The sequence below is a fragment of the Sciurus vulgaris genome (assembly GCF_902686455.1).
Source record: "Sciurus vulgaris genome assembly, chromosome: 10".
Classification (NCBI taxonomy): domain Eukaryota; kingdom Metazoa; phylum Chordata; class Mammalia; order Rodentia; family Sciuridae; genus Sciurus; species Sciurus vulgaris.
Genome location: NC_136470.1, coordinates 96274901 through 96288598, shown reverse-complemented (window position 1 = coordinate 96288598; position 13698 = coordinate 96274901).

The following is a 13698-nucleotide window of genomic DNA, read 5'->3' as shown; positions in this document are numbered from 1 at the left end:
GAAAATGGGAGTCTTTTTACTCATGCTAGTGCTTAAAAGTTAGATAAGCATTTTGTATGATATGAGCATTGAACAGAATCCAAAAAAAAAGTAAAAAAAAAAAAAAAAAAAAAAAAGATGTGGAGAGAAATCTCTGATGAGTAGATGGGTGTCAGGATTTGGGAAGTAATGGGATATTTAATTCACCGCAAACAGGCACCAATTGCTGGATCTACTTGATAAGACCCAATAAGGTTAGAAAAATTTAATGACAATGGGGGTGGTCCTAAAACTATGAAGGGGTTAACTCATGCAAAAAGCAAAAGGAAAAAACAATGAGATTTAAATGAACCACATTTCAACACCTACTCTATGAGAAAATCCTTAGGAAACTGAATATTAATGTCAGTTATGTTAATGGTATCATTTAAAATAATAACTCAAAATATTCTAAATCAATGGAACCATTGAAATGTGAGACAAAATTCCATCCATCATCACCTTCATAAAAGTGTTCCCAGAAGCTTCACACATGCATAGGACCAGTACCTAGCACTCATCAGACATTTCCTTCAAACTTATACTTTTAAAAGAATTTTTATATCATATAAAAATCCTGCTTAAAAAGAAGAAAATCTATGGTAGATATACCTGATTACATGGGATGTTACATATGTAAACACAATTACTGAGAGTCAGAAATATGTAACTAGTTTTTAGTGGCGTACTAGTAGTAAAGAAAATATTGTCAGCCTGTTCAATTAGTCTCTTTTTTTAATCTTTCCACATTTTTTTATTGGTAAATACAGTTGTACCTGATGATGGGATTTGTTGTTACTTGGTCATCCACGCACACGATGTAACAATGCAATTTGACCAATATCACTCCCCAGCCCTTATCCTCCCATCCCATTTCTTTCCTCTGCTAATTTCTTATCACCCATTTGCAAGGAAAAAAAAAAAAAAAAAAAAAAAACCTACAAAATGTGTTTTGTGATTGCTGAGTTTTCCCGTGTACTTAACTAAAGGAACAAAATCAACCTTTCACTGTGAAAGAATACAAAGGAGGAAAGAAGGGAGAAAGAGTGGTAGAAGAGGAGGAAGGGGACATTTAATGGGGGGGGGCAGATAGTCAAGAAAGACTGAGAGGAATAAGAAAAGAATGTTGGGACAACAAATATCTTCTGGGCACTTACACATCATAAACTCTGCTCTGAGACCATTATTAACTTCATTTTCTAGATGAGAACACGAAGGTTCAAGAAAAACAGTTGTACCTGTTCACAGCTAACGAATGATGGACCCAGAACAGCAGTCTCACACCAAGCTGCCTCCTTTACTCTTTGCTCAACCTTGTGCTCTCTGAACTATTTCTGTTGCAATGCTGTGGGGTCAAGGGAGTGCTCCTCCTCCCTTCTAGAAGGAGACCCTGCTGCAGGGACAGCCTCCATCTTCCACACCTTGGCATCTCCTACAATTTCACACCAAGCCTACAGGTCGCTCCCAGCCAGTGAATGAGCACAGCAGCATATGAACCTGGCAATTCCTGCCAAGATGGCTTTCCTCTAATGTGTACCTTTAATGTAAGGAATTCCCCAATTGGCCTGGCTGAAACTCTCAAGGGTCTGGGACTCATGTCCAGTCCTTCCTTCTTTCTCTCTTTTCACAGGTGGTGGCCTACACTTCAGTGTGGTGACTCCCTGTCTTCTCTTTCTCACTCACAGTTATCTTTCTCAGAGTTTAACTTAATAACCCTCTCATGGGTCCAATTCCATCTTGGTGTTTCCTCCCCAGAGGATCCGAACTGACACAGACGCACATTCTCATGCAGAGCAATGCCCTATGAGATTCAGACTTTAGGGGTCAGGTTACAACCTAGATAAGACAAGGTACAGATTCATGTACAGTGCTCAGCACCCTCAATGTATCCTCCAGGTAAACCATGGTCAACCACAGAACTCTGCATCCACATGGGAAGATGCCCCTCAACCCTCATTGGGAAACCAAAATTCCTACTGGAAATGAAGACACACAGGTCTGCCTTTGGAGTGAATTAAAAACTGGAAGATACAGATAATACAGCTCTTTCAAGTCAGTCTACTTCCGAGTTTTAGGATGAAAATGAGCTTCGTAGGGGATTACAAAATGTCATTCCTTTTAAGTAACATTGTCACTGCAAAGTCTAAGACTCTAGGATTTTTTTTCCCCAACACTTCTGAGAAGAAAGAAAAATTCTTACACACACAAATCTCACTAGCCCCCTTCAGAGCACAAAACTCACTCTCATACCTTCCCCTTGTTAGCTTTGATATCCCATTCACATGTCCTCAAATCTTAGAAGATACAATGTATCATAAATTGAAAAAAAGGAAAAGACAGTCAGTCTTCACACTCCAATGATAACCTCCAGGGAATTCACCATTTTCACAACAGCTTTCTAATAATTTGTATGAGATCAATGTAAGTAACAATCCAGGCATGAGAATAAAATAAACACATTACAATGAAATGTCCATGTTAATAACTCAAATATTGGGTCCAATAAACACAGAAAGGCTACTGAGTAGAATCTTGAAACTTTTTCTTTTTCCATTCAAGTTAATTATAATGACCACCTCATTACGAAGATTGATCAGATTATTATTAAATCTTCATGTATGGTCTTCACCTCCATGCACAGTTCCATCTACTTTCCCCAAAAATGTGCCCCTTCCAGAAAACACTATCATGAGGCACACACTATGATCTTCCTCATGCATCCCACACCCTTTTGCACACCCCAGCCAAGGCTCCCAGAGCTCCTGATGTGCCTCCTATCTGGAGATTCATGGCTATCTTCTCCTTCATCCGGTTTCCTTATAAGCAACAGAAGTTTGGGGACAGATAAGAATGTGTAACAGAAACGGGAGGAGGGGAAGTTGGGGGTGATCATCCACCTTCTTTCAAAACCAGTTTGACACTTTTAAGGCTGGTGATGAGGACATGTTTTACTTGGATCTAAAAGACACTGTGGAAACTTAGATGAAACCCGAAAGTTCTTCCTAAGATAGGCAGAGGATGGGCACTTTAGGCGGTTTTTGCACTCACCATTCAATAGCCCATTCTAAATCACACAGTGAGCAAGAAAAATTTGAAGTTTTCATTTTTCGAAATGCACTGCTTTTATTTAACAATAATGTTTTTAAACCCTACCTGATGAAAACAACACAAGTAAGTAGCACAAATCTTAAATATGAAAAGTAAATTGGAGTTTTGTTTAGCACTTCATGCTGAAATTAAAATCTTTAGCATCAAAATGTAAATATTGTAGTATAGGAAAAAAATTTCATCCAAAAAAAGATAAAAATACTAGAAAATCAGAGTGAAACAACTGTCCTCTTAATATTTTAACTCATTAAATTGGACCAAAATTGTAGATCTCAACAATCCTTCTTCTGCAATAGAAACTATGGATTATCATTTTTTAAAATTGCATAAAAAATAAAGCTACAGAAATGAATTTTGTTGGGCTGAAATTACTTCACTCAGTTAAAGCTCTTGAAACAAATTCCCAAGGACTGATATAGAAGTAATTCTTCCATTCAACTTGGCATTTTTCATTTATTGCTTTGAGCTTTAAATGGCAAACCATTATTCTTATTATTAATGTGCTGAGCTACAGAAGCATTAATGTATGGATATTGGTTACAAGAGCTTAAGAAAACCTAATATAGAAAAACATTATTCATAAAGAATAGTGTTTATTAATGTCACCAAAGAATCCGTGGCCTTCAAAAATGAATTACTGCAAAGTATTTTAGATTGCATTGTATAACCAATTTAATAATAAATTGTAAACCATCAATTGGTGATCTCTGGGTGGCTGTCATCTGGAGAATGTCTGATAGAGTTGGTTAAGTGTCACAGCACAAATGCCATATTCCTTTTTAGGAGACCTCTGGCCGAAAGGCTTTCACCTACCAGACAGCCATTGATACCCCACAAACACCACACACAGAATGAGTGGTTATCAAGGAGGGGAGAGTGACCTACCACCATGTGGCCATTGAACACTCAGGTTGTAGAACATTAAATGACACAGAAAATCTTTTACTACTAGTGAGGGGAAAAAAAGTCAAAAAGGGATATTTGGAGCATAATCACAATTTTGTAAAGTTAATCAAACAAGTAAATACATGAATTTATAAAATTCCAGAGGATAAAGGCCAAGATACTGGTATAGCAATTGATATTTTTTTTCATTCTTACCTAATTCTGTGTTTTCCAAATGACCATACCTTTCTCATCACCATTATATCAGCAGCACAGCATTCCACAATGGCAACAAACTTCCCAGAGCTCAGTGGCTACACCTAGTAAAGTTCATTTCTCACTTACAAGGGTACACAGAGAGGCTCTGCTCAGGAAGTCAATCAGAGAGCTATACAGACAGAGGCTTCATCTCCACACATCTTTCCACAAATGCTGAGACCAAAAGAACTCTGGAGAATTGAACAATAGCTTGAAAAGCTTCTGAAGGTGACATATGTCACTGTCACTCAGATTTCATTGGAAAAGCAAATCACATGGTTAATATTAACTTTAAAGGGGGTAAGGAAGCAAAATCCTACCATATGCCTAGAAAAAGGGTCTAAAAATCCTACAAGGATACTAAACCACAAGGAATGCTCTTAATTTTTAAATAAATAACTCTTTATGTCTCCAAAATTTTCTAAAATATATGTTTTCTTTGTAACACCTCTGGGGAAAGAAATCACAACAAATGATCATTCTCAAAGAAAAAATCTATTTAAAAAATATTAAAATGTTTAAAGCTGTTCGTGTAAATCAGTGGGTGAGCATTTGTCTAGCATGTTCAAGGTCCTAGGTTTGATCACCTGAGCACAAAGACAAAGAGAAAGAGAGAGAAACTTGTTATCACAACTTTGAAGGAAAAACAAAACAAAACAAAACTTTATCTTCTGAATAGATAATATCACTAAAGGAGAATATTAATTTTAAAGCATAAAATAAAGTAAGCTTAGAGAGGAAATACTTTCAACATCAGGTCAATGATTCTAGAATTAAAAGTAAAGACTGCTTAGTACAGAAACACAAGTGAGAGCTAGGATTTGTGACCTGGCACTGAAGATGCCCCCTCAGTCCACACAAGCCATTGATGAAAGGGTAACACATAGTGCAAAGGAATAAAAATGATATGAGAACGTACTCCATAGCCCAATGGCCCAGTAGTCATGGCAGATTCTAGCTTTTGGTGATTACAGAGGCTGAGTATGTTCAGATGATCAGTATTAAGTAATCATTTTATCATTTATTCATTCATCAAATATTTATTCTGTACCTGAATCCAGGTGTGTCATCATTGCAGGTCTTGAAACAGAGCAAGGAAGAAAACAGATATACCCCTGCTCTCATGGAGCTTAGGATTGGATGTGGGGAAGGGAGGCAGACGAACAGAATGCATGTCCAGATGGTGGCCAGTGCATGCTTTAATACAGGATAAGGGGATAGGGAGGCATGCGGTGCTGCTTGGGTCAGAGATCAAGGCGGACCTCCTCTATGATGAAGTGACATTGAAGAAGTAACCGGAAGGAATGGAGAGATGATGCTGTGCCAGTATCTGGGAAAAGAGTATTCCAGGTTGAAAACAGCCCAGAGACTGGAGCAGAATGCATGTGTTCAAAGAGCAGTAAAGGGCTGTGGGTCTGTCACCGAGTGGGCAAGGAGACTGCTTGATGGGATCCAGGAGGTAGCCAAGGGTGAGATGCTGACACCTTTCAAGTCATTGGAGGAACAGACTTTGAATTTTATTCCTTGTCCAAAGAAAGCCATTGGCCAGGTTTGAGAAGAAAAGTGATATGATATGACTTTCATTTACATGGATTCCTCTAGTACTTTGTGGAAATTAGACAATCTCGGGCAGAAGCGGGCTGACCTCTAAGATGGCTACTGCAACAATCCAGACAAGACAGCTTCAAGCACACTGAGAGATGGACATGAAAGATGGAGGACATCATCAGGCGAACAGCCTATGGTGTTTCCTGATGGATTGTATCTGGGGCGTGAGAGAGGAGTCAAAGAATATTCTGATATCACTTATGAAACATAGAGTCTAAGAATCCTCTTTTATGCATTACTATATAAGAATATCCAGAATAATGAATCCTACATAGCAACTTCATCCCTACCTTATGCAGAACTTTTTTAACAAAGCATATTTCTGTCAGGCTGGGCTTGATGTTATGATTTCAGTGGATTCCAATTAAATAAAAAATAGTTTGATATGCATAATTTTTCATAAATGATAAATTTACATGATATCCTCCTGTGGAATAAGTATTACATTCAGTCTAAGAATAATCCTTTCTGACTTATCTGTGGATTGAAAGGGAAGGTCTTGGGGAAAAGTGTAAATAAATCAGAATGGAATTGATTGTATCAGAGCAGTAGAGCCCTGTTCAAAACAAGATTCAATTGTGACAGTTTCCTCCCAACATCATATTTAATACAAAAACAGGCTCAACTTTTTCCTCAACTACTCCTTACATCCTGAATAGAATTCCCCCACCATACAATGTGAGCTACCTGTCCAACATTGAGGCACTGAAGGGAATATTAGGGAAATATTTAAAATAAAAGTTTTATATGTCATTAAGAGAGAAGTGGAAAAAAATTATAGGTTTTGTAAAACACTGATTTGAATGTGAATTTTTGGAAGACCAAATATCAAAACCAAAATATATAAAAGCTGCAAAAGAATTTACAGCAATGAAAAGCAGGGAAAAAAGCAATGATATCAATAGAATCATGAAAGAGAATGCAGAAAATATATAACATTGATAAATCATAACCAAAATAACTGTTTTTCAGCTAGAGGAGAATGTTGTTAAGAGTAGCTGCAGAGCATCATTTGGATGGAAGTGGTCACTGGGCATATGGTTAAAGATTTTCTCACCTTCTTTTCATCACTACTTTGCAACTGGGAAATCTTCTCAGTCTTCACCCTCTTCTGTCATCCACTTGTTAAAATTAAAATCTTACTTCCTATATGAAGTCTTTTAAAGCTTCTGAGCATGTTTTCAAATCAAGTAGAAAAATAAAAACTTCCTCCATAAAAACATTTTAAACAAAATTTTGTGTGAGCATTTTTATAGTACAGGACCAGTTCTCATGTTGGAAAAGAAAATGTCTTCGTGCCAAAGCTCTAATAAAAACATTTCCAAACTACTCAAGGACTGATTTGTATAAATCCTGCCTCGCTCTCTAATTTATCTGGCATAATTGTGTGCCCCTTCTGGGGCTGGAGCCAAAAATGATTTGTTCCTTCTGTATAAAAATAAGTCTAACAGAAGGTCAAGGAAAAGCTTTTTTTTTTTTTTTTGTTCATTTATATAATGATTACATTAAGTGGGAAAGAAGGCAAATATTGGACAATATGCTTAAGATAGATCTTGGTCTTAATTATTTGCATATGTATTGACTCATTAATTAATAGATAATGACCTCCATTCTAATTTGCCTTGTTAGGTAGAATAAGTATCTAGACCAGTGATTCTTCCTTCTGACTGGATCGGGAGGAGGAGGAAAGGGAGTGATTACTAGAACATTCATGGGGTATAATTTGAAGCACCCCTACAGGTGAGTCAAATGTCAGCCCTCCTCCCTCCTTATCCCTTCACCATTTACTAGATTTTAAAAGAAGGGTTTTAACTTAAAAAAAAAGAAGAAGAAGAAACAGAAACAGTTATATCTTCTTTTTCTTAGCATTCCATAGCCAAAAGGAAAAATATTCTTATATTTAATCAAGAACAACTACATCAGACCTAACGTACTATGCAACATGAAGGTGGCTGAGCTGAATCTGAAGAAATACTCACCTGGGATTGCCTACTGACTTCCTGGAGGACCAAAAGAAAACCCGCTGATCAAAGAATATTAAGTTTAGTGCTTTACTAAAACCACCTTGACGGTCTTTCTATTCTCTTAGGAAGAGGTGGTCTAGGAGGGATATTTATGGGATCTGATCTCCAGGAATTTCTGTCAGGTTTTCAAGGCACAAAACAGATAAATATTAGGGAAAAGCTATGATGCAATAGTTTCAAATTGTTGGCCACAGTGGAAAAGTCTTGACAAGAAACGGCTGTTCAGGTGTGCGGTCTGTTGTCCAGAAAGGAGAGATACCTGCTCAGACGAGAAAATCATTTCCCTGAGCAAATTAGTTTTCACAAATTTCCTGAAATAAGTAAGATTTTTTTTTTATTGGTTCTTTTTTTATCTTCCTGATAAAGAATTTCCTGAAGCAAATAGTTATGTCTTAGTGACATAAGTGGCCCCATTACTCATCCTGAGAGTTGTGTAGAAACATAGGTAGTCTCATTCCCACTCCAAGGCCAGAAGCTGATTATAAATTCAATTTATAATAAGTAAGGAAAGTAAAAGTTCAATAAGGTTAGAAACAGACCAAATTTTAGTTGTAGCTGGGAGCAGCAAAATGAGTCACAAGATCAGTTCCTGGGAAGACAAGGAATAAGTAAAGCAACAATATGAGACATGTTTCACTAAGTCATGACAGAGGCCAGCGGGTCCTTACCACTGCATGTGGTGCTAACTCAATGCACCAGGCTTGGAACTGACTACTTAAGAGTATGAAACAGGCCAGGAAGATCAACTGCTCCCTTGTTTCTCAATTTGTTTTCTACCCAATAAAAGGATCAGGATCAGAAGGAACCTCTAGAAGCATGGTTAAAAGAATAGTGTATCTCGTTCTTGGAGAGAGAGAGCAGCTGGGTAGGAAGTGTGAGGACAAGTTGAAGAGGACTGCACTGACATTTCCAATAATAGGATATTTGGACATCATGTACCTCCTGATATGCTTTGAAAAAACAAAAACACTCTGTGGTATTCTTGCCAAAGAGGTAAATCCTCATTCTAACAGTGAGGAAATATTGGCTATTATGGTTAATTTTATGCATCAACTTGACTGGGTCACAGGGTCTCCAGATATTTGGCCAAACATTATTCTTGGTGTTTCTATGAGAATGTTTCTGGGTGAAATTAACATTTAAATTGTTGGTAGACTGAGTAAAACAAATTGTGGGTGGCCTTCATCCAATCAGTTGAAGGTCTGAATAGAACAAAAGACTGACTCTCCCTGAGAAAGAGAGAAATCATCTATTTTCAAAAGGTATCATCTATTTTTCCTTCCATTTGGAACATTAGCCCTTCCTATTTCTACAATAGTTTCCAGCCTTTGGACTCAAAATGAGAAATCAGCAATGCAAATTTTGGATTTGCTAGCTTCTATAATTGCAGAAGCCCATTCCTTATAATAAACCACTGTGTATGTGTACACCCATTAGATACTGGTTCTGTTTCTCTGAGAATCTTGACTTAATACACAGACAAACTCAAATTTAGACATTCCACAAATCAAGTGACCAGTACTCTTTGAAAGTATCAGGATCACGAAAGACAAGAACAAAGGAGGTACTTTGTTAAGTTATTAACAAAGTTAATAACTTTAAATTACTTAACTTTGTTAAGTAATTAAGGAAACGTAACTAAATGCATTATGGTAATCTTTGATCAGATCCAGGAACTGAAAGAGGATATTAGGGGAAATTTTGATGAAATTCAAATAAGGCCTGTAGTTTAGTTAATACTATCGTGCCAATGTCAATATTTTTTTTATTTTTATAACTGTACTATGGTTTTGTAAAATGTTATATATTAGGAAAAACTCAATGAAGGATACTCAAGAACTTGTCTTGCAAATTTTCTGTAAGTCTAGAAATATTTCAAAATAAAAATTTTGAAATTTATTCATAGATTTTTATACTTCTCATTGCTTGGTAGTGGATGAGTCTAATTAGCAGCCATTTGTCCCACCTTTCTAGACACATTTTAACTGAGATGATTAATTGAGAAAGCATGACTTACTTGGGAGAAGAATGCCTTCTCTTGGGTTGTCTTTGTGGAGCCACATGGCAAACCAACACCACTACACAGGAGTTTGCAAGTGCTATGTCAAGGAAAGCACAGGATACTTGAAGAAATGTATATGAGGGTAGCAAAGCAACAGAGGAAGGCAGGATGGCAGAGAAAGCTTCCTAAAAGAAGAAAAAGAGATGTGCCCTAACCTTAGAATGCAGAGATGGTTGCCTGGACAGTTCCAATAGAGAGAGCATACTAAAACTCAGGTCCTGCACATGCCAGTTCAGGAAGCCAAGTGCAAAGCTGATGAGAGTCAATAGGAAATGAGGAAGTAGAAAAGACACATCTTTCTAAAGGTATCCAAATATTTAAAATTGTGAACACTAAATTTAGTACATTAGTCACGCATTTCCAATTCAAGGGATGTTCTAGTATTTAAGGGAGAAGGTAAGAAGGGTTTTAAGGATCTTTCTAACCTCAGCATCAGATGAAAATGAAGACACAAGTTTAAGACAGAAGCCCCATTCAGAAATAAAGAACTGATCTTTGACATGCTTGGGAAATAAGACTGTAGGCCTGGGATATCTTGAAATATGACTTTTTCCATTGAATTAAAAAGTCTGTCTGTAGGAGGGAATATGAAAAGTAACTATCACACTTTGGTAAATATCACACATCAAACTTTAACACATTAATTTTTGTGTTTTATTTATTCATGAGCACATCCAGAGATTTCCTCCCATACCCACCTTTCCAGAATCCGCTGGGGAGGAAACCTCTTAAACTCCAAAATAAACAAATTTCCAAAAGCTAGAAATTCATTGCAGAAGTGATTCAAGTTCCCAGGCTGAAAATAAGAAGAGTCATACTAAATGAGGTCAAACATATTTTTGACAAGAGATTCAAATATGCACATTGGAAATAAACATTGCTATAAATAATGTAAAATATACATCTAAAAAGAGGTTCAGATAAATGTTTGTAATGAAATGGAGTCACGGTATTCTATCGGTAAAACATATTATTGAGTATCTGCAGATGATTCAAGGTTTGTTCCAGAGAATAAATGATTAAAGATTCTTTTGTTAGATGGGGTTTTAATGAAATCTGTGATCTGGGGGCTGCTTCTTCTTCTTCATTCAGTCCCTGTAATCTCTCTCTCAGGAATCTGACTCCTGGGGCAATGACCAAAGGAGGAAGTCTCAAACACTCAAAGTTTTCATAATTGAAGTATTTTGCAGAAAGAAATGAAATTATTATTTTCTATTAAAATACCACAAAAGGTTTCATAAACTCAAATACCAAGGGACATAAGAACTCAGAAATGGAACCATTACATCAGTCTGAAATTAAGTGGCTTATTTCAACTGCTCAAGTCTAACGACATGGAAAAGAGATAAGTTTCCAAACAGTATAAATACATTGAAAATAATGGCACATTCTTTTGCAAAGGTCTTCCATTCTCCCCTTCTTATAAGGATCTGTACATGATAATTTTCGACATTTCTAAAGTAAGATCATGGCAACAAGAGTCCATGTCTGTGAAAAAACATTTCTTGATGACTTCAAGCCGCTTTAACTATTCTTTGTTTGTGGGCCAGGAAATATCATTCTAACTGAATTAAACATCCCACAGAGGAGAAAGTTCGGTGACAGTCTATTACAAGGGATGTTTTGTGTTCCAAGAACTGGTAAAATGATAAGCTACTTCATAATGACTATTTCCAGGTATAGAAATTACAGGCAATCTTTTTAAAGCAGGCAGAATTCTGACCATCATCATGGCTGGATCTATTTTCCATCTCTCAAGCTTGATAGTTATTCCTTTCATAAGGATAATGAGTGTCACGCTGGATTATACAACCCTGCTACATCTGTTCTCCCTTGTTTTCTAGATATTACATTCATTGTATTTCACAGCATGAGCCTCCAATCAAGATCCTGAATATTGCCTCATGATAAATGTCACAAATGAAAAGATGGTCCAGAGCCAAAGTCATTATCACAGCTCTGGCCCATCTCCTTGAACAAGGCTTCTCATTGCTTTCATTTTTCCTTGGACAAAGGCATCACTGCCTTTTCGAACTTAGAGACTTTCGGTCTAATATTTACATAAATTCATCGATTGCGAATTGCCTGATGTGCCTCTCCTGGGTACCTCTCTATCAGCTCCCTTCTGTCATTCTGCTTTCCACCCTCCCAAGATCACCACCTCCGGACCCGTCTCCCTGAAGACTGAGAGGGCACATGACAGAAGACATGGGACTGCATGGCCCAGCCACAGAACTCTCAGACGAAGCAGTCTAAGAGACTCACGACACTAGCCACAAAGGAGACGAGCGAGGCAGCCTAAAACCTCAGCTCATCAGAATGCATGGTCTTGGAGCATTCTAGAATCATAGACCTACAAAACATCAGGAGACCTAAGAGTTTAATCTAATCAAGCACCCCCTTTTGCACATAAAATACTGAGGCCCAGAGAGGTTAAATATGTATAGTCACACAGCTCCTTGGTCACAGCCCAAGGATGTGGAACCAGAACACTTTCTGGCGTGCAGTCTCCAATGCCTCACATGTCTTGTTACTTAGACTAAGTGAAATTTCTATTAAATCTAAAAACCAGATATTTTCCTGTACTTCAGACTTGTATAAATTTAATTTCTAAAAATGTGTCCTAAAATGTGAATCAAGTTTCTATCTCTGTAGATTATGTGCATTAGCAATGATTGAACTTTTCTTGGATGATTGATCTCTCTAAAAGTTGGCATTTTGCAGCTGAGTGATCAGAGTGAGGTCAAGAGAAATGTAAAAATGGTAGGAGACTAGATGAAATCTATAATGACCTGAACCAAAGTACTGATTTTAAATGCATGCTGATAATTTTCTTGTTTTTTTTTTTTTTTTCTTTTTCTCTAAGGTTAAGAACAAAAATATATAAATATTTGCCAATGGTTTCACATAATTGAGATTTTTCTGCATTTACTTGGGGAATTTAAACAACAGGAGAGATTATTATACAATACCAAACAGCCAAAATCTCAAACTACAAACAATTCTTTTTATTTCAAGGGAATTCAGATTCAATTTAATTTAGCAAGTATTTTTCAGCTCTTATGAACAATATGTCTTGGGAAACAGAGGAGAGAGAAATCTAGGTACAGGACTTCTGTAGTCTTTCCTTTTCCCTCTACTGATACAGAACCTCTAAGTTGTACCTTTGTATCTTAGTTGTTGCCATTAAATTTTTAAATAGTGTCATCTTCTTAAGATGCTGTGTCTCTGGACTCTGACCCTTTCCCATCCTATTCTACAATATTGACTGCCTTCCTTTCAGATTAATTTCTTCATACTGAAATACCATCAGAAATGGTCCTTCAATGATGGTCCATGGGTAGCAAATGCACTTCTCAGTCTTTGTAGGTCTTCATTTCTCCTCTCTTGAATGATGATGTAGCTCAATACTGAAACCCAGACTAATAAAATATGTCTCCTCAGATATGGAAACGCATTACTCCATTGTCCTCTGCCTTCTTTTGTCACAGCACCTTAGCAATATAATTTTAATTTGGGGGGATAATCCATTTTTCTTTTTATTTATTTATTTATTTTGATTCATTGCACACAAATGGGGTACAACTGTTGTTTCTCTGGTTGTACATGAAGTAGAGTCACACTATTTGTGTAATCATACATGTACATAGGGTGATGATGTTTGTCTCATTCTGTTATTTTTCCTACCCCCCCCACCCCTTTTTCATCTATACAATCCATCCTTCCTCCATTCTT